The 27179-nt window shown below is 42.7% G+C and overlaps 1 long non-coding RNA gene across 1 annotated transcript in view; it reads right to left on the reverse strand.

The window, feature by feature from the left end:
• Positions 1 to 10207: 10207 nt before the first annotated feature.
• LOC132397386 (uncharacterized) overlaps positions 10208 to 27179 on the reverse strand; it is a 90098-nt gene continuing 73126 nt past the window's right edge. The window contains exons 2-3 of the long non-coding RNA XR_009513356.1: positions 26560 to 26745; positions 10208 to 13564 (exon numbers count right to left, since the gene is read on the reverse strand). This is a non-coding gene — a long non-coding RNA (uncharacterized LOC132397386). The remainder of the gene's footprint in view (positions 13565 to 26559; positions 26746 to 27179) is intronic.

Raw genomic sequence — 27179 nt, forward strand, 5'->3', positions numbered from 1 at the left:
TTCACCAAATGCGGCAGCACCTCAACGCATAAGAGTATGCAGATATGGACAAGAGGTTCAGTTGTTGTTCTGACCAATCATAAGAATGGGGAAGAAATGTGATCAAAGTGACTTTGACTGTGGAATGATTGTTGGTGCCAGGCGGGATGGTTTGAGTATCTCAGAAACTGCTGATTTGAGATTTTCATGAACAACACTCTCCAGAGTTTACAAAGAATGGTGCAAAAAGCAAAACACATCCAGTGAGCATTGGTTCTGTGGATGAAAATGCCTTGCTAAAAAAAGAGGTCAGACAAATAATGATTATTGTCCGGTAATACTTAGATCCACAGTGATGAAGTGTATTGAGAGACTGATGTTGAAACATATGAACTCCTGCCTGAGAAGCAACTTGGATCCACTCCAATTTGCCTACCAGCACAACAAGTCCACAGCAGATGCCATTTCATTAGCTGTTCATCTATCCCTGGAACATTGGACCATCTGGAGAGTGAAGATGTGTACATCAGAAGGCTCTTTACTGATACAGCTTGCCGTTCGACACTATCATCCTCTCAGAACCAATCAATAAGCTTCAAATCCTTGGCCTCAATACCTCCTTAAGCAGTTGGTTCCTCGATTTCCTTACTTGCAGACCCCAGTCAGTTTGGATTGGCAGCAACATCTCCTGCACAATCTCCGTTAGTACAGTTGCACCACAAGGCCAAATCAAAGGTGGTGATGAATCAGCATATAGGAGGGAGATTGAAAATCTGACTGAGTGGTGCCACAAGAACAACCTTTTAATCAACATCAGCAAGACCAAGGAGCTGATTAGAAGAAGGAAACCGGAGGACCATGAGTCAGTCCTCATCGGGTGACCTGAGGTGGAGAGGGTCAGCAACTTTAAATTCCTCAGTGTTATCATTTCAGTGAATCTGTCCCAGGCAATTAAGATGAAAGCATGGCATGCCTCTACTTCCTTAGAAATTTGCAAAGATTCAGCATGGATCTGAAACTTAGAGAAACTTCTACAGATGTGTGGTGGAGAGTATATTGACTGGCTGCATCACAGCCTGGTATGGAAACACTAATGCCCCTAAATGGAAAATCCTACAAAAAAAAAGGTGGATACTGCTCAGTCCATCACGGGTAAAGCCTTCCCAACTATTGAGCACATTTACATGGTGTGAAGGAAAGCAGCTTCCATCATCAGAGACCTTCTTGCAGCTACCATCAGGAAGAAGGTACAGGAACCTCAGGACTTACATCACCAGTTATATGAACAGTTATTATCCCTCAAGCTCTGAAATCAGAGGGAATAACTTCACTGCCCCATCATTGAATTGTTCCCACAACCTATGAACTCACATTCAAGGACTCTTCATCTCATGTTCTCAATATTTATTGCTTATTTATTTATTATTATTATTCCATCTTTTTGTATTTGCTCAGTTTGTTGTCTTTTGTATACTGGTTGTCCGTCTTGTTAATTCTATTATGGTTATTGGATTTATTGAGTATGCCCACAAGAAAATGAATCTTGGGGTTGTACAAACAGTTTATGGTGATGTAGAATGTACTTTGGTAATAAATTTACTTTGAACTTTGAGAATGGCCAAATTGGTTCAAGCTGACAGGAAGGCGATAGTAACTCAGGTAACCACACCTTACAGCAGTGGTGTGCAGAAGAACATCTCTGTATGCGCAACTCATCGAACCTTGAAGCGGATGGGCTACAAGAGTGAAGACCGCAAACATACACTCAGCGCTGCTTTCTTAGAACCAAGAGGTAGAACTGTCTGAGAACTCTTTCCAACAATGTGCCCAACACCAACATCAGGGTAACTCAGTCTACGCCCACTGCCTCAATAAATAGTAACATAACATCAACCAGTGTCAGGACTGAAAAATCACACTCACAACATGCACTCATCTCCTCCAAGTATCCCTACCTGCCAACATATTTCAAACCACTGGATTGCATAATATGTCCTCTAATATCTCGCATTGTTCATTCTGAACATCAATATCAGTTTCATCCAAAAATGAGCAGAGAAGGAGATATAAAATTCTTTCAGAACTTTCTATATCTACCCTCTCACATCCAGGATGCAGTTATGGTATCCAATGGACCAACCTTTTTCCCTTAAGTTCATCCTTCCCTTCACATTCAGTATTTATGGAGGGTCCGAAGGGTCTCTTTGACCTGTGAGGATTTTCTCATGAACTCTCTAATCCATTCAAAATTCTGTTTGAATTTCTCCATCATACCTCCAGGCTTTCTGAGCATCCATTACAAGCTGACTTTAGGCTTTGCTTTATCCAGTCCCATGTGTTCGTTAATATAAGACCATAGGAGCAGAATTAGGTCATTTGGCCAAACAGGTTTGCACTGCCATTCCAAAATAGCTGATTTATTATCCCTCACAACCCTATTCCTCCCATAACCTTTGACCCCTCCCTCATTAATCAAAAATCTGTCAACCTTTATTTTAAATTTGCTCAATGACTAGGCATCGATTCACCACAGATTCACCACCCTCTGGCTAAAGAGTTCTTCTTTACTTTCAACTGTGTTTTCACCCCTTGCTTCTAACTGTTCACAAGGGCTTTTCATTTGATTCTTACCACAACTCTCTTCACGTGGTTCAGTCTGCTAAGTAGCTGTACCAGTGGATGAGGCTGATTTTGTTTCTATTCAATCTTCTTCCAGCAGACAGGGCTTATTGACCATAGTTGGCAGCTCAGATAGGAGAAGGAAAACTCTGATCTCAAGTCTCCACTGCCTTGTGATTATACCCACTCATGAGAAAGGCTTCAGGAGCAAACCCTTGAGGAAAAATCCAGACAAGATAGAATCTTTGACCACGTGCCTATCCAGACCCACTACTACAGACATGCATCCTTCCTGGGAATGTCTTTTTTTCCTTCTAGCCACCCCCCCCCCACCCCAACCCTAGGAACATGTCTTCGCCGCCAGTTCGTACCACGTGGCTTCCAGATTTGTTTTCAAGCTTCTCGACTTGGACCCTTTGAGAACCCCATGAACTCACAGTTTCTCCCACTGGTTCTCCCACCCCATTCTACATGCCACACTTTCCGTCTTGAGGACGTAGCTGGCGTCCCTATCCTAGTTACTTCCAAAACTCTGGGATTCTCTCTCTGCCGCCTGTAATGGACCTGCCCACTACTTTATCCTCCACCAGATCCATGCTGTCACATCCAGCATGGATCGGAAGATTTTTAAAAACAAAGATTCTCGGTGCGAAACGGCGACTGTACTCTATTCCATAGATGCTGCCTGGCCTGCTGAGTTCCTCCAGCATTTTGTGTGTGTTGCCTGGAAAAATCCAGGGTTGGAGTCCTAAGGCAGTCCTACATTGAGCTCAACGCAGACTGCTGCATGTTGGTGCCAAACTGTATTAGTCTCTGCCATTCCTTTGCACTCATCAGCTGCATGGAGAGGGGGACCCTGCTGCATGGGCAATAGCAACTCTCCATATCATACTGCCCTGGCTTGCGTATCACGTAGACAGTTATCACGCAAGATCAATGATCGAGTCTGACCAACGGAGGACCCCTCAAGTCTGCTTCTAAAGAATGAGTTACAAACTAAATTATCCAGATTCAAATTCAGATTTATTTATCACTTGTATATCCAAACATACAGTGAAATGCATTGCTGTTGTTAACAACCAGCCTAATGATGTGCTGGTGACAGCCTGAATGCGTCATCACACATTCCATGCCAACATAGCGTGGTCAAGGTAGTTCACTCAGATGTGTTTTGATGCACTCCTTTATGGCAGGAAGAGGTGTTATATCGATGCTGCTTTTCTTTCCCCATGGTAGCATAGAAGATAGTGCCACGCTTTACAGCACTGGCTGTAAGATTGCTGTTCGATTCCCGCTGCTGTCTGGAAGGGGTTAGTACATTACATTCTCCCCGTGGCCGCATGAGCTTCCTCCCACACTCCAACCACATAGGGGTTAGGGTTGGTGAGTTGAGGGCATGCTATGTGGCGCCAACAGCATGGTGACTCTTGCTGCTGCCCAGCGTAATCCTCGCTGATTTAAATTTCTGCAGACGATGCACGTCACTGGACCTGCAATGTCTTATAACTTCAAAACTTTAAACTGCCTAACCCTCTGACGGCCCTATTTGGTATTGTTGCAGGACAAGATATTAAGCTGAAGGCATCTGATTTACATATTTTGGCCTTTAGCTCTCTTATAGGTAGGAGGACACTTTTGTTTAAATGGAAAGATGTACTTCCTCCTACTCATGCTCAATGGTTATGTGACGCTATGTCATGGTTAGATTTAGAGAAGATTCATTGTTCAATTTCTAAATCTCGTCAAGACTTTCAAACATTGTGGGGAACTTTTCTGAATTATTTTCAAAACCAATTAGTTATTTGAACCCAGATGCTGACTATTATTAATTTTTATTATATGAGAAGGTATTTACCTTCTTTTCTCCTTAATGAACAGCTTTGGTCTTGGTAGGGGTTAGACACTTTTTTCTTTTGTAGTAAATTAGTATAGTTCAATATAACTATTGACTAACATATGAATACGGGGTAACATAATTGTTACTATGAACAGATATAATGTAATTGGTAGTTTTTTAATCTTTTCTAACCTTTTACGTATACTTTCTTGTACTCTGTATTTTTCTATGTAGAAACTAATAAAAATATTGGAAAAAAAACTTTAAACTAATTCATAGGAAACCGAAGGAGTCTGAAATTTGAGTCTACCTTCGAGTTTAATTTAAGTGAAACATGCACGCATCATGTGGTAGTGTGACAATGTATGTAATTTATGTACTTTTACATATTATCCATAATTAATTACAGGTGACAAGTAAAATTAATATCTATTAAAATGATACAAAAAATTTCAATCCACCAAAAAACAAAAACAATAGAATAAGGTTGAGAGGAGTATTTGAATTGACCCAGAGGCCTGGACTATTAGTTGTGAGATGGCAGTTTGAATCCCACCAAGAGAGCTTGGGAATTTAAATTCAGATAAATAAAATAAAAATTTGACATTTGGGACATCATGGAAGTGCAGCAGTTAGCACAAAGCTATTACAGTGCCAGTGACCCGGGCTCTGTTCCTGCTGTCTGTAAGGAGTTTGTACAATCTCCCAATAACCGCATGGGTTTCATCCGGTGCTTCAGTTTCCTTGCCTAGTCCAAAGGCATACCAGTTAGCAGGTGAAATGGTCATTGCAAATTGTCCTGTAATTAGGCTAGGGTTAAATCGAGGTTGCTGGGCATCACAGCTCAAAGGGCCAGAAGGACCTACTCCACTGCACGCTGGACCTCAAAAAATAAATAAATAAATACCCCGAGTCCAACATGGAGGGTATGAGTAATGAGAAGCTCTGGAGATAACTGGCACAAGTTTGTATGGATTAAATTCTGTACATACACACACACACACTGACTGCTTATTTCCCTTTGTTGATGCTGCATGACCTGCTGAGTTCCTCCAACATTTTGTGTGATGAATAGGTCAGTAAGTCATGTGGTCATGTGGGTTTGACTGAGCTCATTGGCCCAGATGGGCCTGTTACCATGCTGCAACTCCACATACCAAATTCCATGCATGCACTGGTGAATGTGGAACCGCTGATTCTTCATTAAAATCCTCTCTGTCTCACTGAGGTCTGTGCATTTGACTGGGATCAATGTGATGGCCTCTTGGTTACTCTTTGAAAAGGCAGAGTGAAATACTCCGATTGGGGGGGGGGGGGTTCAATAAATACCGTCCTTCCTACAACATCCACGATCGATGAATAAATAGCACTTTACTGTCAAACGCCACAGAAAGCCTTGCGCTAAACACATTGAAACCTCATGGCAGATCAAGGGTCCTCTTTGTTCACCACACACACTGACATGTACTGGGAATTTACCGCGGTGTGTTGGTGCAAAATGCAGCAAAAACAACAACTTTCAACAATTATAAAGAATAAAGAATTATATAAAGTTAGAAGTACGGATATGGAATAAAATGTGCGTAAATACATATATACCAGCATGTACAGTAATTAGATCATAAAACCATATATAGGAGCAGAATTAGGCTATTTGGCCCATCTAGTCTGCTCTGCCATTTCTTTATGGCTGATCCACTTTCCTACTCAGCCCCAATCTCCTGCCTTCTCCTCGTGTCCCTTCATGCCCTGACCAATCAAGAACCTATCAAACTCTGCCATAAATATACCCAATGACTTGGTCTCCACAGCCACCTGTGGCAACAAATTCCATAGATTCACCAGTCTCTAGCTAAAGAAATTCCTCTTCATCTCTGTTCTAAAAGGACACCCCTCTATCCTGAGGCTGTGTCCTCTGCTCTTCGACTCTCTCACCATAGGAAGTATCCTCTCCACATCCACTCTATCAAGACCCTTCACCATTCGATAGGTTTCAATAAGATCCCCGCCCCATGGTTTTCAATGTAATTTTCAATGCAGACCGCATCATAAAAGGTGGTCTATAGTGTTTACTGTGCACTGCAGTGACAGGATAACAGATGGAGGACGTGGGTGGCTAACTAGAATGGTTGATCAGATTAACTGCCTGAGGGAAGAAATTTTTAAGATGGCGTGAATTGTTTTGGTTTATTAGCCCTGTAGCACTTTTGGACGCAATAAAATTCATGTCACAGAATTGGCACATATGCGTTTAGTTCTGCTTTGGCAGTGTAGCTGCTGTGCCGCTGTGCCACTGTGTCACTCCAGACACCACAAAGTCATTACTAACACCATCCCCAGCCACAACACTTCCACTAGAGTCATCCGTCAGTGAAAATAAGGTATTGGACAGTCGGGCTTACAACTTTATTTCCAGGGCTGGCAAAGAACACCAGAGTGGTAGGTTGACAGGTTAGCAAAGTCTCTATTCTTCAGTCTGACCCCTGGCTTTCAGTCACACTAATGGCTTTCCATTTTTTTCCTGGCTGGGTCACTTTTTCTTAAATTGTTCCTCGAGCACTCGGGTCCACAAAATGAAAATGCCACAGTCAGGACAACTGTCAGCAGCAATACTCCCTGAACAGTAAACATATAGAAGTTTTTCCCCTTCTAAAGGAGGTGTGAAAATAAACACAGTGAATTTATCATTAAAATCCTAGGCAGAAATCTGACATGTGCATTTAGTGTTGACACAATGGTATTGTCAGTGTGTCATCACAGGCTCTGCTTGCTATACCACCTTCAATTTCAGGTAGAAGCTTATTGTATCCCACCAAATGAAACGAGGTTCCTCCAGACCAAGGTGCACAACACAGTACATATAACAGGTACAACACAAAGTAATATTGCCACAAATAATAAGGTGCATTTACAACATAAGTTAAAAGGGCAACAGTATAATGTTACTGGTGCTTCAAATGTGATGAGACCTGGGTAGTGGCAGGGAGTTCAGTAGTTTCACGGTCTGGGGGAAAAAGCTGTTTCCCATCCTAACAGTCCTCATTCTAATGATACAGTACCTCCTGCCTGATGGTAGAGGGTCCATCATGTGTGGAACGGATGGGAGGGATCATTGACAATGCTAAGGGCCCTGCAAACCCAGTGATCCTGATAAATATTTCAGATGGGTGGAAGAGAGACCCCGATGATCCTCTCAGCAGTCGTCACGTGATTTAACATTTAACGTCCTCCCATCTTTTTATTCTGCTGTCTTCCCTCTTCCTTTCCAGTCCTGATGAAGGGACTCAGCCCAAAATATCAACTGTTCATTCCTCTCCGTAGATGCTGCCTGATCTGCCAGCATTTTGTGTGTGATGCTCTGGACTTTGAGCATCTTGTGTTCTTATCTTTAGTATCCTGTCTGGTCCCCATAATCCTTGGTTCTCCCAGAATGTAAAGAACAATCTGTTTTAGTGCTGAATGTAGTCGATAACTCATCTGCCTCAGGTCCATGGGTGGAGAATCCCAAGGTTTCCACGCATTTTCCCCATTTCACCCTCATACATCTGCCTTGTAGCATCCGTGCCCCCAATTTACCCACATTCGCCTAGGGTGAACCACCGTCGCCCCACCAATAATGCAATACTTTGGTGTAAATACGGTGTAATGCCCCCCCAGTACAAGCTCGCAACACAAATATCAGACAGTACACCAAAGGTGAGTAAATAATTGTAACTCTATAGTTATTTCTTAGTGATGGGTTAGTAGAAACAGATAACCTAAAGGCATCAAATCAGTAAGTTTATCAGTTTGTGCACATAATATTTTAATACGTTGGAGCTCACGCCTCCGGTTCCATACACAATGACCTTCCGAGTCTTCGGCCACCGTCTGAACCATCAACGTCCAGTATCCATCACTCTGGAACTGCAGGCCACTCCTCACATTTTCGCCCTCCTCACTCGCCTCCCGAAAAAGACCGCAAACTCCTACTCAGCTCACACATACAAGATAGCATAACAATTCTCCATAGGTTAGTTCCCCCCTTATCTGCAGTCATAACCCAAACATTCCAGATACAGAAACCCATTACAGCATTAAGTAACATTACAGAGAAGATATTTCATTATAACAATACAGAGAAGCTATTTTGTTAGCCAGAACAGTTAACACCACAGTTAATGGTACTGAAAGCCCGACAAATTCAAGGCTTTGACAATATGTAGAAGTGATCTGCCTTCCTTTGCACAGAGGAACAAGATTAAGTGAATCAGCCCACCCACTGACCTTTCCCCTCACCTGGCTTCACCTATCATCTTCTAGCGTGTACTCCTTCCTCTCCCTCCACATCCTTATCCTACCAGTCCTGATGAAGGGTCTCAGTCTGAAACAACATCTCTTTATTCTTCTCAATAGATGCTGCTTAACCTGCTGAGTTCCTTCACCATTTTGAGTGTTCTAGATTTATTCTGGATTTCCACTGTCTGCGGAATCTCTTGTGTTTATGCTCAAGTTAGTTTCCTGGTACAGTTAGATCTTGCCTGATCCTTACCTCATTTGCCTAATTTTACCTCAAAATCCCACCGATATCTTGCTTAACAAAACTTGTTGCTGCAGTCTACCCCTCTCCTACCCTTGCACCAACCTGCACAGATTTCTGGGTGGAGGCAATTCGAGGTTCGAGCACTGGCACAGTAACATAGCGATTAGTGCAATTGCTGTACAGGACCAGCAATCAGCGACCAGGATTCGATTCCCACCACTCTGTACAAGCAGTTTGGACTTTCTCCCTGTGTCCGTGTGGGTTTCCTCCAGATGATCTGGTTTCCTCCCACATTCCAAAACTACTATGGGTTAGCGTTAGTGAGCTGTGGGCGTGTTATGTTGGCGCCCAAAGCATGGTGACCCTTGCCGGCTGCCCCCAGCACATCCTCGACCGTGTTGGTCATTGACGCAAATGGCATGTTTCACTGTGTGTTTCAATGTACGTGTGAAAAAATAAAAGCTAATCTTTATAGCCAATCCTTAATCTTTTTTTAGCATTGAAAACTCATTGGATTCAATCAGCACTGCAGAGTACCTGATCTGTGCTGTTGTATGTTCCCTACAAGGTCATCCTAACATTCTGTTTCCACACACCCTCTTCAGCAGAATACTTCATCCCTCCTCCTTTCTGTATATACAAGACCAAAAGACATAGGAGCAGAATTAGGCCATTCGACCCATCAATCAGTTCCTCCATTCCATCATGGTTAATTTATTTTCCCTCTCAACCCCATTCTCCTATCTTCTCACCATCATCTTTGAGATATCAAGAACTTAATATACACCTTTGTATAAGGCCATTTGGCCCATCGAGTCTGCTCCACCATTTCCTACTGGCTGATCCATTTTCCCTCTCTGCCCCAATCTTCTGCCTCCCCTCGTATCTCTTCGTGTCCTGGCTAATCAAGAATATATCAATCTCTGCTTTAAATATACCCAATGACTTGTCTCCACAACAATGAATTTCAGAGATTCACCACCCTCTGGCTAAAGAAATTCATCCTCATTTCTGCTCTAAAGGGAGGGCTGTAGCAGTGTAACAATGAGAAGAGGGCATGTCCTCGGTGCTGGGGATCCTGAATGATAGATACTACCTTTCTGAGGCACCACTTCTTGAAGACATCTTGGATTCTACAGGGGCTCGAACCCAAGGTGGAGCTGACTACTTTCACAACTTTCTGGAGTTTCTTTCAATCCTCTGCAGAAGCATACCTACCACCCCCCTCCTGCCCATACTGCCCAAGCTTGTTAGAATGCTTTCTGCGGTATACATCTGTGAAAGTTCTCAAGTATCTTAGGTGACAAACTAAATCTCAAATTCCTAATGAAATATAGCCACTGTCTTGCCTGCGTCGATATGTTGGGACCAGGTTAGGTCCTCAGAGATTTTGACAGCCAGGAACTTGAAATTGTTTATTCTCTCCACTTCTGACCCCTCTATGCAGATTGGTCTGTGTTTGCTCAATCTATCCCGGGTCAGTTTGAGTGGTGCTACTTTGAAGGAGAAAGCCCAGAAGCAATGTCTTTCTATTCTGAGGCTGTAACCTCTGGTCCTAGACTCCCCACTGTAAGAAACATCCTCTCCACATCCACTCAATCAAGGCCTTTCAATATGTTGCTAGGTTTCAATGTGATCCTCCTTCATTCTTCTAAATTCCAGTTACTACAGGCCCAGAGCTTGCAAAAACTCCTCAGGTATTAACCTTTTCTTTCCCTGGATCATTCTCCTGAACCTCCTCCAGACCCTCTCCAATATGTTTTTAGATAAGGGGTCCGAAACTGCACTCAAATAATCCGAGTGCATTCTGACCGATGCTTTATAAAGCCTCACTATTACATCTTCCATGCTCACATATATGAGTGAAATGCGAGTCCCGTCAACACAAGCATCAGCAAGTGCCATTTCAGGGCAGTGGACAGAGTCTGTGTCATGTCTCACTGTCTGAACAGCTGTCAGTGGCAACTGACAGGGCCTCCAAAGAATCACAGCAGACCGACCACCTGTGAAGCGTTATGCTCTGATGCACACTCCTGACCTCAACCAGGAGCATTTTAAACAAAGAAGAAAATAACCAAACCAACACATACAAAATGCTGAAGGAACTCAGCTGGTCAGGCAGCCTTCATGAAAATTAATGAACAGTCGATGTTTCGGGCCAAGCCCCTTCTTCAGTACTGGAAAGAGGAGGTGCCAGAATAAAAAGGTGGGGGGAGGTTAAAGAGAATGAGCTAGAATGTGATAGGTGAAGCCCGGTAGGTGGGAAAGGTAAAGGCTTTGATGCACCATCAATAACTCTCCGAGACGTGAGGCGAGATTAGGCTTTTACTGGCTGGAAGAAAGAACAAGCAGCAATTGACCACCACACTACATCCTGGAGACTGAGGGCCGGCCCCAGGCTCTGATCGCCTTTATACAGGGGTTTGTGGGAGGAGCCACAGGAGCAGTCAGCAGGGGGCGTGTCCAGACAGGTATATGTAGTTCACCACAGGCCTGGAGAGGAAAAAATCTGAAGGGAGAAAGCAGGAGGGGTGCCAGGGGCAGGTGATAGGCCATGGGAGAAAGGGAAACGGGAAGGGAAAGCTGTGGGAGGTGATAGGTCAAGGGGGAAAGGAAAGAAGGGTTGGCACCAGGGGGAAGTGATAGGCAGATGAGGAGAAGAAGTAAGAGGCCCAAGTGGGGAATAGAAGAGGGAAGGAGAAGGAGAAAGAAAAAAAAGAAAGCTTTTTAAAAAAGGTTACCAGAAGGAGAAATCAATGTTCATGCCATCAGGCTGCGGGCAACCTAGATGGAATAAGAGGTGTTGCTCCTCCATTGTGACAGAAGAGGAAGCCATGGACCAACATGCCAATGCAGTTTCAATTCCAAAGACAAATTTCTGGGTCTTCAAGGACCTTTTATTTCAAAGTTCAAAGTAAATTTATTATCAAAATACATATATTTGATTAGTTTTCTTGCAGCCATTCCTGGTAGAACAAAGAACTAAGAACAAAATCCATAAAAAGAAGGTTCAAACATCAGAATGAGATTTAAGCGATGTTGACCATGAAATGATTGTTGGTGCCAGATGGGGTAGTTTAAGTATCTCAAAAGCTGCTGATCTCCTGGTGTTCTCACACACAACAGTCTCTAGAGTTTACAAAGAATGGTGCAATAAACAAGAAAAAAAAATCCAGTGAGCAGCATTTCTGTGGACGAGAATGCCTTGTTAATGAGAGAGGTCAGAGGAGAATTGTCAGACTGGTTCAAGGTGACAGGAAAGTGACAATAACGCAGATAACTACACGTTACACAGTAGTGTGCAGAAGATTATCAAACCTTGAAGTGGTTGGGCTACTGCAGCAGAAGGCCGCGAGCATGTAAAGTGGCCAGTGAGTGTATAGAGTTGCAACTTATCATGGCCAAGTGAATAAAGTAACATTAATTGTCATATTTTGAAATTCTCCACTTGTGTGGTTCTGTTGTCTTATTGGCATGTCCTTTAGGGATAATTAGCTGAGCTGAGATAATTTTGCAATCAGCAGAATCCATCTGCTTTCGAACAACCTGAGCTGCAAGGGCTACCATTCTCCGCGAAATTTCCAGAGAAATTTCCTGATTTTACAAGCCCACAGATTCCAAAGCTGTGAACCTTGGTCATGCTAAAGAGACAACAGAGGGACAATGGTCAATGAGACTCGAAGAGAACAAGGCTTCCATGAGAACAAATAAATTATGAAATGGCCAGTTTCAAGTGATGTGATATTTCAATTTGACCTGGGTCAATTCCTGCCACTGTCTGTAAGAAGTTCGTATGTTCTCCCCATGATTAAACTGGGGACTGTGGAGCAGCACAGCTTTAAGGACCAGAGGGGCCTACTCCACGCTGTATGTCAATAAAACAAATTGAATAAACAAGAGGTTCTGCAGATGCTGGAAATATTGATCAACACACACAAAATGCTGAAGGGACTCAGCAGGTTCGACAGCATCTATGGAGAGGCTGAGAAGCTTCATCATGACTGAATAAATAAGAAGCTTCTAGAAAATACAGAATCAGCTACACCACAATCACTGAAAGTTTCACTGAACACTTACACATATAGGTGATTACATTATTAAAAAAAATTGAGCAAGCCTAGAAAAATTTAAACTATGAGAAAAGTAACAATTTTACACTCAAATCCAAGCACAGCAACAGGAAATCCATTAATTTGTGCTCATTGATATGCATCATCTGCCCTTTAAAGTGGAGGTTGATTGGTCTTAATTAGTAAGAATGTCAAAGGTTATGGGGAGAAAGCAGGAGAATGGGTTTGAGAGGGAAAACAAATCAGCCGTGATAGAATGGCAGAGCAGATTTGATGGGCTGAATGGACTAATTCACTTCCTATGTCTTATGTGTTTTACATTACCTCTTCTCTGAGCCCCTTTCTCACTCACTGTGTATTCTGCCTCCCGTTTCAAGCAGAGTCGCTCAGTGTTGTGCTTTTGAAGTTTATACATGACGTACTCAGAGGAATTTGAAACTGGACGAACAGTGGGCTTCTGTCATAATGGTTATTTCAGCAGCTGTGCAGAACCCATCCTACTTGAAGTGATCAGTGAGACCAGGAAGTTGTCTGATCCTTAAAAAGTGAAAGATAAAAGAAGAAAGATTCGCTTTTTTTGGTACATGTACATCAAAGCATACAGTGAACTGCATCGTTTGCGTCAATGACCGGGCTGCAAGTGTTACCGTGCTTCTGGTGCCAATATACCAAAACCACAAGAGTCCTAAAGAAGGGTCGCGGCCCAAAATATCGACTGGTAATTCATTTCCTTTGTTGCTGCCCGACCTGCTGAGTTCCTTTCTTGTGTATTGCTTTGTATTTCCAGAATCTGCAAATTTTCTCATGTTTATAAACACAAGAGATTCTGCAGATGCTGGAAATCCAGAGCAACGCACAAAATGTTGGAGGAACTTGGCAGGTCAAGCAGCATCTCTGGAGGGGAATAAACAGTAGACCTTTTGGGCTGAGACACTTCACCAGGAAAGGGAAGGAGCCAGAATAAGATGTTGGAGGAAGGGGAAGGAATACAAGCCACCAAGTCATAGGTTCCATCATCCCCCACCTTCCCCTACAGGTCGGGGGTGGTGGTAATGTAGCGGTTAGCGCAATGCTATTTCAGCGCCAGTTCAATTCCATCACTGTCTATAAGGAGTTTTTACGTTCTCCCCATAATCATGTGGGTTTCCTCCAGGTGCTCTGGTTTACTCCCACAGTCCAAAGATGTACCAGTTAGTAGATTGCTCAGTGGATACACATTGGGAAAGAAGGGTCTATTACCATGCTGTGTCTCTAAATAAATAAATAGAATGGTTTTTGTGTGTTTTCCAAGGACTTATAGACATCTGTAACAACAGAACCCATTCATTACCCAGGGACACCCTGCAATTCAGCAAGAGTGATCACTGGTATGTGACGAAAATGATTGGAGTGAAGGCCGAATAATCCAGAGTGTGGAGCATTTACTCGGATTTCTGTGTGTTTGATGAGATTCTTCACAGACAACCAGTTAAAGAAACAATGGACCCTTGTGAAGGGAAGGCGGTCTGGGAATTTGAATAGAAAATTGGTTTTGGAAATGGAAGGAAGAAGGTTATTAAAAATGAATAATGTTCACTTTGGAGACTAGAAATGAGCACCTTTGGGATCACTCCTAATATTTCCTGCTCTTCATTAGTGAGCAGCGTGACAAACCGAGAAGTGTATCTACCGTTCCCATGCCATTCTGCACTGTGTGGGGAACCCAATTAGGTGGGAATACTTAGCTTTGCCAAGTAAGTTTAGTCTGCAGAACTTGTATAGTTTAAGTGCTCATTAAAGGGTAGGCAAGAGGCTCATATTGTTAACGAAGAGCTTGTGTTGGGATTGGAGAGTTGAGCCAAGTATCTAACAAAACCTGAAGCTCTCCCTCTTCTTGTTCCAGTCCAACCTTAATGATGATTTTCATGCACTTTCGTGGTGGGGGGAATTTCATTAAAATTACATTTTCTAAAATTCCATATAATCTCTATTTTTTCATGGAAATTTCTCCAGAACTGGACATCCCTTTTGAGTAAAACTTGCACATGGAAAAATATTGCATTAAAATCAAGAGTCCATAAGACATAGCAGAATTAGGCCATTCAGCCCATCGACTCTGCTCTGTCATTCCATCATCTTTCAATCCCATTCTCTTGCCTTCTCCCCATAACCTTTTCACCCTTACTAATCGAAAACTTATCATCCTCCACAAAGAATTCCACAGATTAGCCACCCCCTGGCTAAAGAAATTTCTTCTCATCTCTCTTCTAAAGTGACATTCTATATTGTGAGGCTGTGCCCTCCAGTCCTAGACAACCCCACTACAGGAAACAGCCCTTCCACATCCTCTCTATGAGTCTCTCAGTATTTCACAGTTTATTAAGCCAACATGACAGCCAACTTGTACACAGCAAATTTCTACAATCAGTAACATAGTAACAGCCATGCTGGGTCAATTTGAGTGGTGCTAATCTGAAGGAGAGAGCCAAGAAGCAGTAACATAGGAGGCAACCAGTCACATGAAGCTTATTGTCACATGCATAAGTATGGTGAGGTACAGGTCGATGAGAAAACACGGTCCATAGTTTAAAGTAAATTTACTATCAAAGTACATATATATCACCATATACAACCCAGAGATTCATTTTCTTGCAAGAATTCACAGTAGAACAAAGAAATGCAATAAAATCAATGAAAAACAACACGCGTGAAGACTGACAAACAACCAATGTACAAAAGAAGAAAAACAGAGCAAATACAAAAAAAGAGTAAGGTAATAAATAATACTGTGAACATGAGTTGTTGAGTCTTTGAAAAGTGAGTCCATAGGTGGTGGAATCAGATCAGTGTTGAGGTGAGTGAAATTATCCACGCTGGTTCAGGACCCTGATGGTTAAAGGGTAATAACTGTTCCTGAACCAGGTGGTGTTATCACCTGCCTGATGGCAGCAGCATGAAGAGAGCATGGCCTGGATGGTGGGGGTCCTTGATGATGAATTCTGTTTTCTTTTGAGAATTCCCCTTTCTTAAGGGGAATTGAGGGTTAAGGGGAAAAGGCAGGTAGGCGGAGATGAGTCCGTGGCCAGATCAGCCTTGAACTTATTGAATGGCGGAGCAGGCTTGACAGGCCAGATGGCCTACTCCTGCTCCTATTATGTTCTTATGTTCTCCTTTAGATGTGCTCAATGGTGGTGACAGATTAGTGAGGCACATAGGTTCAGATAACACATCATTGAAAAGTTCCCCCAACCTATGGAATCACCTTCAAGGACTCTTCACCTCATGTTCATTTATTTATTATTATTCTTTCTTTTTATTTTATTTGTTGTTGTTTGCACACTAGTTGAACACCCAAGTTGGTGCAGTCTTCCATTGAATCTATTGTAGTTATCAGTTTGTTATGGACTCATTGAGTATGCCTGCAAGAAAATGAATCTCAGGATTGTATATGGTGACATATATGTGCTTTGATAGTAATCTTACTTTGAACATAAATATACATGAATTATACACAAAATGAAATAAAATGTGCTAAACAAGGCATTATTGTAAGAAGGACATAATCAGAGCCGAGCCCATTGTAGTGCAAGAAGTGGTTCATAGTGCTCCATTGCTGAGGTAGAGTTTGGGTTGTGCTAAGCCTGATGGCTATTGGAAAGTGGATGTTCCTGAACCTGCTGTTGTAAACATAAACATTGAAACATTTAGTGAACTACATCGCTTGAGTCAAATCGAATCATTGAGGATTGCACTGGAGGCAGCCCGCGAGAGTCACCATGCCAACGTGGCATTTCCACAACCCAACATGGAAAAAGGAGGTCAATTTGAACATCTCCTTTCAAAAAACAGGCCAAGCAGCCTCAGGGCTGTAACTAGAGGCCACAGAGCACCTTGACACCACTCAGAGAAACCTCCCAATCTCGATCCCTTTTCATCCCTCACGGATTTGCTAAGAACAGGCTGGCTAATTAAAGGACACCATCAAAGACTAGATCTATCAATATTTGCCTTTTCAAGTTATTCCAAAAATCTATTATAGCTATTCAAACACACCTTGAGATTTCTCATAATTAGCGCGATATATTTTTAATTAGTTCAATACTTCCATTGTCTAGCATCCACCCTCCAGAGTGAAGGAGAGACTGAGCAAACATACATCTGCAGAACCACTGTGAAGAGACACCTCTCTCCACTAAGCTTGTCCCCATGAGAATGTGAAGAGGGTAAGGGGTACGTGTAGAAGGGGTGGGCGAGGGGTAAGTGTAGCAAAATATGTAGACAGGACCAGGGAGAGGATACGTTATTGGGGAAGTAGCTAAAATAAGATTCCAGACAGCATGTGGCAACCACAAAGAAAAGGGAACCTTGCGACCACAAGACAATGTGTTTGGCAGTATTTTGAGCTATATACCGATTTCGAGTGTTTTGCTTGCGTCCATACCCATTCCAAGTATTACGCTTGCGTCTATGCTTATTCCGAGTATTTTGCGTGCTTAGCTATGCAATAGCCAATCAATTGATGGATTTGAATCGGTAACCATATTTGCGAATGTAGTACTCTGCTTTTGGGTATAAGTATGACCTTTGTAAACCGACAAATTGGGAGTTGGCTACCTTACGCCCGAAGTGCGTGGGGCTGCAAACTCCTCTCTGAATAAGATCCATTTCAGAGGTAATTTCATGTCTCTGGTGTTTTTCCTCAACTGAGCAGGTTAATAATTTCAGGTTGGCACCCACACAGATTTGCCTCCTTGAAACTAATGTGTGTAACCAACAGCTGGGCCAGCCCTCTTGATTATACTGATCTGAATCCACCCCCATTTCTGCTTGGAAAATGCCACATTGATGCTGAGTGTGATTAAATACTCCCACCACCCAGAACAATGCTGTCTTCTCATTACTACCATCAGGGAGGAGGTACAGAAGCCTGAATACCCAATTAACACAGTACATGAATGTATACTGACATTTGGAATGTTTCAAGAAATGGTCTGAGTAGTGACATTTGATTTTTTCTTTTCTTGTCAAGAGTGTATCAAATGGAAGTCCGGACAAGAATATGGGAAAAGAAAAGAAGGCTGAGAAGAGGAAAGTGAAGAGTCTCGGTAGTGGACTCTACTTGGACTAAATGTGCTATGGCCTTCTGATTCTCCCTGTTACCAGTTCAAACCATTGAAAGGCAATTGAAGGACTGCAGTAACCAAGCTGTACCTCGCAAAGGGAAGAAGTCAATACATGGAATGGAGTTCCAGATGGAGATGGAAACTCCACCTGCAAGATGGCTCTGGCGAGACATGGCAACGTCTTGCAGGCAGCAAACTATTCTATTACACATACCTTTTCTGGGCTACAATCACAGCAATCTTCAGCCCGTAATTTCCTGTTGGGAAATGCGCTTCTGAATCAGCTGAATGATCTGGCATTTTGCTGTATCCTGAAGGATTCAGCAAACTAGGCTCTCAAGAAGGCAGGTATGGCCACGATGACCCTTCCTGGAGCCGACTTGGGGTTGAATTGAAACTTCAGGCTGGATTGAAATGGCTTGGCCCAGGCCTGGGAACAAGAAAAAAGCCAGCTTAAGCACTGAATCAGATTAAAAAGAAGCCAGGGACAAAGGACAAACCAGAATTATTCCAGGAATGAAAGAGTTACCATATGAGGAATGTCTGGAAGCTCTTGGGCTGTATTCCCTGGAGTTCAGGAGAATGAAGGGGGGATCTCATAGAAACATTCTGAATGTTAAAAGACCTGAACAGATTAGATATGGCCAAGTTATTTCCCATGTTGGGGGAGTCTTGGACAAGAAGGCATGACTTCAGGATTGAAGGACGTTGATTTAGAACAGCGATGCAGAGAAATTGCTTTAGTCAGGCTGTGGTAAATTTATGGAATTTGTTGCCACGAGTAGCTATGGAGGGCAAGTCATTGGGTGCATTTAAAGCAGATTAGCCAGGGCATCAAAGGGTATGGGGAGAAGGCAGGGGAGTGGGGATGACTGGAAGAATTGGATCAGCCCATGAATGAATGGCGGAGCAGAATTGATGGGCCAAATGGCCTACTTCTGCTCCTATATCTTATGGACTTATGGTGCTTAGCTTTCTTCTCACCTCAGCACAGAAACAACTCTGCAGCCATCAGCACTCACCTCAGCATTGAACATGGTTCTGTGACTGTGGCTCCTAGACGGCTGAACTGGCTCCATGGCTGTGGATTCACTTTCAGCGTCTCTGCAATTCACATTCTGTGTGATTTTTCTTTACTTCTATTATGATTTGTCCTTTTCATACATTGGGCATTTGACAGTCTTTGCGGGGTGGGGTTTTTGTGGACTCTTGTGGTTCTTTGCTTTGTGGCTGCCTGCAGGACGATGAATCTCAAGGTTGTATATGGTATACATACTTCGATAACAAATGTATTTTAAACCTAGAGTTTTGAAGTCCTGGAGATTTTGTGCAGGATTCTGCTAGAGTGGAACATTCACTATTGGGCACCTTTCCACATTGTTTCTTTACATTGTGATCATTATTGAAGTAAACACTGCCACTAAAAGGAGGCACTTTACACCTTCCAGCTGACAAAGCCCTGTGTTTCAGCTTCCATTTGTCCTGGCTTGTAATCACTTGCATAGGTGGCATCAAATGGCTTGTGAAGAACTTTTCTCCCACTTTATCAAGACTACATTTTGAACACTGGGAATGTGGTGATCCGGCCATACAATTAACCAATGTGACTAACGTTTATTGGCTAAATTCAAATCACCATGCCAACAAGTTTGGAAAATACTAAATAGTTTTATTTATTGACTTGTTTGCCAGCTGTATCCAAATTGGATAGGCAATTTGCCTATCGCCACAATACATCTACAGCAGATGCCATCTCACTGGCTCTCCACTCAGCCTTGGATCACCTGGACAATAGAAATACCTACATCAGGCTGTACTTTATTGATTACAGCTCAGCATTCAACACAATCAAACCCTCAGTACTAATCAACAAGCTCCAAAACCTGGGTCTCTGTACCTCCCTCTGCAACTGGAACCTTGACTTCCTCCACGGGAGACCACAGTCACTGCAGATCGGAAATTGTACTCCTTGTCACTGACAATCTACACTAGCGTACCTCAAGGATGATAGTGCTCGACTCTCTCTTCACTCACAACTGTGTGGCTAGGCACAGCTCTAACACTATCAATAAAGTTGCTGAAGATACAACTACAGAATTTCAGATAGTGTACAAAAGTGAGGTAAATCAGCTGGTTGAATGGTGTCACAATAATAATCTTGCACTCAACGTCAGTAAGAGCAAGGAATTGTTTGTGGACTTCAGGATGGGTGATGTCAAGAAAACACACATCAGTCCTCATCAAGGGATCAGCAGTTTCAGGCTCCTGGGTGCCAACGTGTCTGAAGATCTATCCTAAGGTGAACATACTGATGCAATTACAATTAATATTGAATTGGAATGTCACCAAAGACTCTTGCAAGTTTCTAAAGATATACCTTAGAGAGCATTCTAACTGCTTGCATCACTGTCTGGTATGGAGGGGCCACTGCTCAGACTGGAAAAAGCTGCAGAAAGTTGTAAACTCTGCCAGCTCCATCATGGGCCAGCATCCAGGACACCTTCAAAAGGCAATGCTTCAAATAGACAGCATCCAATGTTAAGGACCCCCATTACCCAACACATGCCCTCTTCTCATTGCTACCATCAGGGAGGAGGTACAGATGCCTGAAGACACACACTCAGTGTTCCAGGATCAGGTTCTTCCCCTCCACCACCAGATTTCTGAATGGACAATGAACCCAGGAACACTACCTTGGTATTTTATTTTACTCTCTTTTGGCACTACTTCTTTAATTTAATGTTGTGCATATATTTCTTATGGTAATTCATAGTTTTTTTATTATTGTGCATTGCTATATGCTGCCACCACAAAACAATACATTTCATGATATATGCCAGTCATATTAAAGCTGTTTCTGATTTGCAGCTGAAAAATCCATATAGCGACTTTGAAACTGAGTCAGATCAATAATGATGGAATATTACTGGGTCAACACAATAGCATTGAAATTTACACTAACTTTCCCTAACTTTTCCCTAACATTGCTTTCAGAAATTCCTCAATTTCATGAAGACACTCAGAGAAACACCATCCTACACTGCAAGCAGCTGTAAATGGGCAAGTCCACATCCAAAATGTGGGGGGCACTTAAAGACAGACTGGTCAGAGTTCAAGACCAACATGCCCTTGTAAGGAAGTACGATAACATCAGCAAGATCATGAGCCTTGGCTGACGAGGAGCTCAGCAGGTCAGGAAGCATCTATGGAAAAGAGTAAACAGTCGATGTTCTGGGTTGAGACCCTTCACAGTCCTGAAGAAGGGTCTTTGCCCAAAGCATCGACTTTTTACTCTTTTACATAGATGCTGCCTGACCTGAGTTCCTTCAGAATTTTGTGTGTATTGCTTTGGTTGTTCAGTCTCTCCTTTCTAGCTGCTGCTTGTTCTCCGAGGCACATTTGAAGTCATTCTCATGTAGCACAGGTCCCTCTTGAACAGATTTCCACATTGAGAGAAATGTCTTCCCAGTTTTCAGATGTAAAGTTGAATTTCTTCAGGCTGATTCTGATGTTATCTGTGAAGTGTTTCCTTTGCCCACCAGAGGCTTGCTGACCTCCCTTCATCGGATCTGTTTGAGGAGACGTGACTGAGGCATCCGAATGACGTGACCAATCCGAGGGCGTTGGTGTTGCTTTATCATGGTGGAGATGCTCTTCACGTTGGCTTCTTTCCAGAAGAAGATGGCACAAGTGAACAGTACGACAGAGGGTAACATCCTTCAGGTTGTGCACAAAATTACATCTTTCACTCCTTTTACATCGTCTACTTCACTGAAATGATAGAGCCTGCGATCTACATTTTGGCAATGTGTTCTCTGGCCAACTGGACGATCTGGCACTTTGCTCTCTCTGAGGGTGTTCGGTGAGGTTGAGCAAAGTGTGTGGCATCGAGGCCAAGGAGACTGTGGGAAGATGAATCTCAGGGCTATGTATTACATACATACTTTGACAATAAATGTACCTTGAACCCTCCAGAATGCTGGTGTTAGTATATGTACTACCATGTTCACAGGAAACATTTAAAACCCTGCACTACTCAGTCTCATCACCATCATGTGCCATGTTGTATAACATGGGCAATCATGGTCCATGACCATGACTGTTTTTGGCAATGTTTTTCTACAGGATTGACTTGTCATTGCCTTCTTCCAGGCAGTGTCTTTACAAGACGGGTGGCCCCATCTATTATCAATACTCCTCAGAGATTGTCTGCCTGGCATCAGTGGTCGCATAACCGGGACTTGTGATATGCACCAATTTCTCATACGACCAGCCAGCACAATTCTCTCATGGCTTCACATGACCCCGATTGGTGGGGAGTGGGGGGGGTGGGGGGGGAAGCTACACCTTGCCCAGTGGTGACCTGCAGGCTAGCGGAGGGAAGGAGCGCCCCACAACTCCACCCTGCCACTCAACTACATATTCTAACTCTCTAAATACTTTTTAAAAACACTAAAGACAAGTATTCTGTAACATCAGATTCAAGATGAGTGGGTGGTAATGTAGTCAGGTTCGTTTAGAGCCTTCATACTGCATTGTTCCAAAAGAAGCTGGAGAAATTAAAGTAACGTTTGAAAATTGATCATTCAGGAAATTAATTGGATCAGGCAGGATTTTGTTGAATGCAGAGCAGACTCAGGGGGGACATTAGCCTACTCCTGCTCCTATATCTTATGTTCTAATAATGCAGTTAGCACCAGGAGAGTGTTCAACTAAACTTCAAAACTGATTGGGAGCAGGAATGGCAATTTAATGAAATAGATTTGGTGAGAAAAGGCTTAAATAAAAGAAAATTTGTGATGAAATGATTGGGCATTTAATGCAGGATACTTAAACCAATTTATTAATCCAATAACTGCATCAGCTATTTAAGACAGGCAGCGTGAAGCTATAAATTAAGTCTAAATGAAGAAGTAGAGCATCGTCGTCTCGATATTCATTAACAGAGGGACTAGAGATTTAGTTTGAACAAAATTATATATTAAATGAACAAACCAGTGCTGCTGCTCACAGTGTACTAATCAAACAATGGGGAGTTTTATTAAATTAATTCTATCATTCCTGAGATTGGAAATGTTTTAAAAGTTAACTTTTAAGAGGGAAGAGATTTGGTATTGTGTGAACATGCTAAATCAGCATAATTGGTTCTTGCTGTGTTAGCAAAATGGACGGAGATTCTTTCTTTCTGCAATAAAAGTAAAGTCATAATCGTGTTGAAAACATGAAAATGAAAATAGAGGAGCTGAATTAATGTTTCAGGAACATAGTCACAGGAAAGCAGCATCTTTGTCGGGTTCTTACAGTCTCATGCAGAGCAAATGCAATACCATGATCTGGATAGGATCCTTTCTGATTATGTTTTGTCTGCATTTAAAACCCTTTATCTTCTTTGAATTAGTTTAATGTTTTGAAGATACAAAACATAACATAAAGTACCTCTATAAATAAATTGCTGAGGGGCATCAGTTTCCTTGGCCTTGTGAAGAAATAAAGGTCTGGTGCGATCTCTTAGCCATGGTTGGAACAGGCATTTTGTTTTAAATTACTGGGATTGTACTGGAGCAGTGGGTGTCTGATATCTTTGCATTGTATCGCTCAACATCTCCTGGACCCTGACACATTCAAGATCCTGAGGGGGCAGGACAGGGGAGATGCTGAGATGTTTCCACCTAGTGGGCATGTGGTAAATGGGGAGACGTGGTTGAATGTTGAGGGGACAATCACTTAAAAATGAGGAGCATGGCAACTTCTACTCAGAGTCCCCAGGCTTCGAGTCCAGAGAATTGTGGAGACTACACCATTGGAGTCATAGAGCACAACAGCACAGAAAACAGGCTCCTTGACCTGTCTAGTCCATGCCAAACTATTATTCTGCATAGTTCCACCTGGACCATGTCACTTCATATCTCTCCTATCCATGTACCTATCCAAATTTCTCTTAAATGTTGAGATCGAACCCACATCCGCCACTCTCACTGAAAGCTCGTTCCACACTCTCACCACCCTCTGAGTGAAGTTCCCCCTCATGTTCCCCTTAAACAGTTCACCTTTCACCCTTAACCTGTGACCTCTAGTTCTAGTCTCACCCAACCTCAGTGGAAAAAGATTGTTTGCATTTATTCTATCTATACCCATCATAATTTCATATATTGTGAGTATATTATGGATATTTAAAGGCAAGTTTTTAAAATATCAGAGAATTGAGTGCTATTGGGAACAGGCAAGTGGAAATAAGATCTGGGGTAGATCAACTATGATGCTACGATCTAGTAGGCAGACATGATGGGCTGAATGGCCATACTTTTCCTATACTTCACACCTAGCATCACACTGCCATCCATCTACAAACATCCCCCACGAGTCACGGGTGGATGTTTGGCAAGATGTGCAGAGTTCAGCCAATAGCATGTCAAGCAACAACATTCAAACTTAGTACGAAAATCATTTCATTAAACTTTGATCATGTTAATTGATCAACTTAAATACTGTATTCAGGAATTATTATTTGGATGTTTACTAACCTTATAGATTCACTATAGAATTGTGGAGAATTTATTTAACTCTATAGATGAAGAACTGAGCAAAGTGAAGGAAATAGAACTGTGGGAAGACTCAGCAGGTCAGGTGTGGTCTGTGCAGAGAGAAACAGGGTTGATGTTTCTTGCATTTTCTGTTTTGCAACACAAAATGCTGGAGGAACTCAGAAGATCGGGTAATCACTCACCCCTCCCCTTTCTCTCTTTTTCCATTCCCCACTTTGGTCCCTCTCTTACCCCTTCTCCTCCTCACCTGCCAATCACCCCCTGTCTGGTGCCCCTCCTCCTTCCCTTTCGCCATGGTCTACTCTACTCTTCCATTTCATTCCTTCTTCTTCAGCCCTTTACCTTCTCCAGCTATCAACTCCCCTCCCCAGCCACCTACTTTTTTCCCACCCATCACCTGCCACCTTGTACTCCTTCCTGTCCCCACACCAGCTTATTCTGGCTTTTTCCCTTTCCAGCCTGAAATGGCGACTCTTTACTCCTCTCCATAGATGCTGCCAGGCCTACTGAGTTCATCCAGCATTTTGTGTGTCTTACTCTGGATTTCCAGTAGAATTGCATCTTTATAATTTTCTGTTTTACTTTAGATTTCCAGTCTTTGCTCTTTTTATCACCCTGATTTTCAAAGTGAATATAGCATTGTTCCATTTCAAATGATCTGCAAATTGTAACATGAGAGAACTTACCATTATTTTACTCTCTGCAATCTTATCACCAACCTGCTGACGTGTCTGGAATGAAAATTTGAACAAACAAAGAGACTCTTCGCTGTCTTGGTCACAGGGAGCAGGAGAGAGTCTTTCCAGTCCAGTGCTACATACACAAACATTCACCTGCTAAACGTTTGGTAATTGGTAGCAGTAAGGTGAAAGATTTGAGTGTGTATAATTGTCTGATAGATTCTGCAGATGCAGGAAATCCAGAACACACACACACACACACACACACACACACACACCCACCCACACACACACACACACACACACACACACACACACACACACACACACACACACAGACACACACAGACACACACACACACACACACACACACACACACACACACACACACACACACACACACACACACCCTGAGAAACTCGGTAGGTCAGGCAGCATTTAAGGAAGAGGAATAAATCATCAATGTTTCAGCCGAGTCCTGTTGAATAGTCTCGGCCTGAAATGTCAACTGTTTATCCCACTCCATAGATTGGCTGATAGGAGCCCGGCTTGGGCTTGAAGTAATATCTTATACTTGTTTGGTTAAAACCATTTCTATAACACTTTTCACAATCCCAGGTCAGTTGTAGCCAATGACATATCTTAGCTGTATGCTTACTGGTGTATTGTGGGAAATAGTGTACCAATGCACACAGGAAGATCCCACAAAGAGCAGCTGATGGGGATTAAATGCTGACCAGGATGCTGCCCTACATTTGTTAAATAAGGCAGCAGAACATTTCATTGTCACACATACTTCTTCCTCCTCCTTTTCTGGTCCTGATGAAGGTCACAGCTCTAAACATCCCCTCCATAGATGCTGCCTGCCTTGCTGAGTTCCTCCAGCATTTTGTGTGTGTTGCTCTGGATCTCCAGCATCTGCAGAATCTCGGGTTTATGCCTCTAGATGCTCGGTTTCCTGCCACATTCCAAACATGTACAGGTTAGGGTTAGTGAGGTGTGAGCATGCTACGCTGATGCCAGAAGCGTGGGAACACTTTGACGCTGCCCAGCGCAATCCCCACTGATTTGATTTGACACAAATGACGCATTTCACTCCATGTTTCCTGTAGGTACTGGAGCCTCAGGACTCACACCACCAGGTACTGGAATAGTTATCAGCCCTCATTCATCAGGCTCTTGAACCAAAGGGGATAACTTCACTCACCCCATCACTGAGCTGTTCCCACAACCTATGGACTCACTTTCATGGACTCTTCATCTCATGTCCTCAGTGTTTAATGCATACTTATTATTTCTTTTCTTTTGTATTTGCACAGTTTGTTGTCTTTTGCACATCGGTTGTTTGGTGCGGTCTTGATTCCATCATGGTTCTTGGATTTACTGAATATGCCTGCAAGATAATGAATGTCAGAGCTATATATGTTGACAAATATATACTTTGATAATATAGTTACTTTGAATTTTGTACACGTGACAAATAGAACTAATACAAAAATCATGTATTTTACATTACAAGGGGTACAAACAGAGAAAAATCAAGCAGGCTTTTTCCAATGAGGTCATGGGTTAAGGATGAAAGGTGAAATGTTCAAGGGGTACCTGAGGCTTCAGCATCTTCACTCACAGGGTGGTGAGAGAGTGGAACGAGCTTCCAGCAGAAGTGGTGAATGTGGGTTCAATTTCAACATTTAAGAGAAATTTGGAAAGGTACATGGATGGGGGGGGGGGCGGTTATGGAGGGCTATGGGACTAGGCATTTAATAGTTCGGCACAGACTAGATGGACTGAATGGTCTTGTTTCCGTGCTATAGAGTTCTAAGACTC

Source organism: Hypanus sabinus, chromosome 7, assembly GCF_030144855.1.
Source record: "Hypanus sabinus isolate sHypSab1 chromosome 7, sHypSab1.hap1, whole genome shotgun sequence".
Taxonomy (NCBI): Eukaryota; Metazoa; Chordata; class Chondrichthyes; order Myliobatiformes; family Dasyatidae; genus Hypanus; species Hypanus sabinus.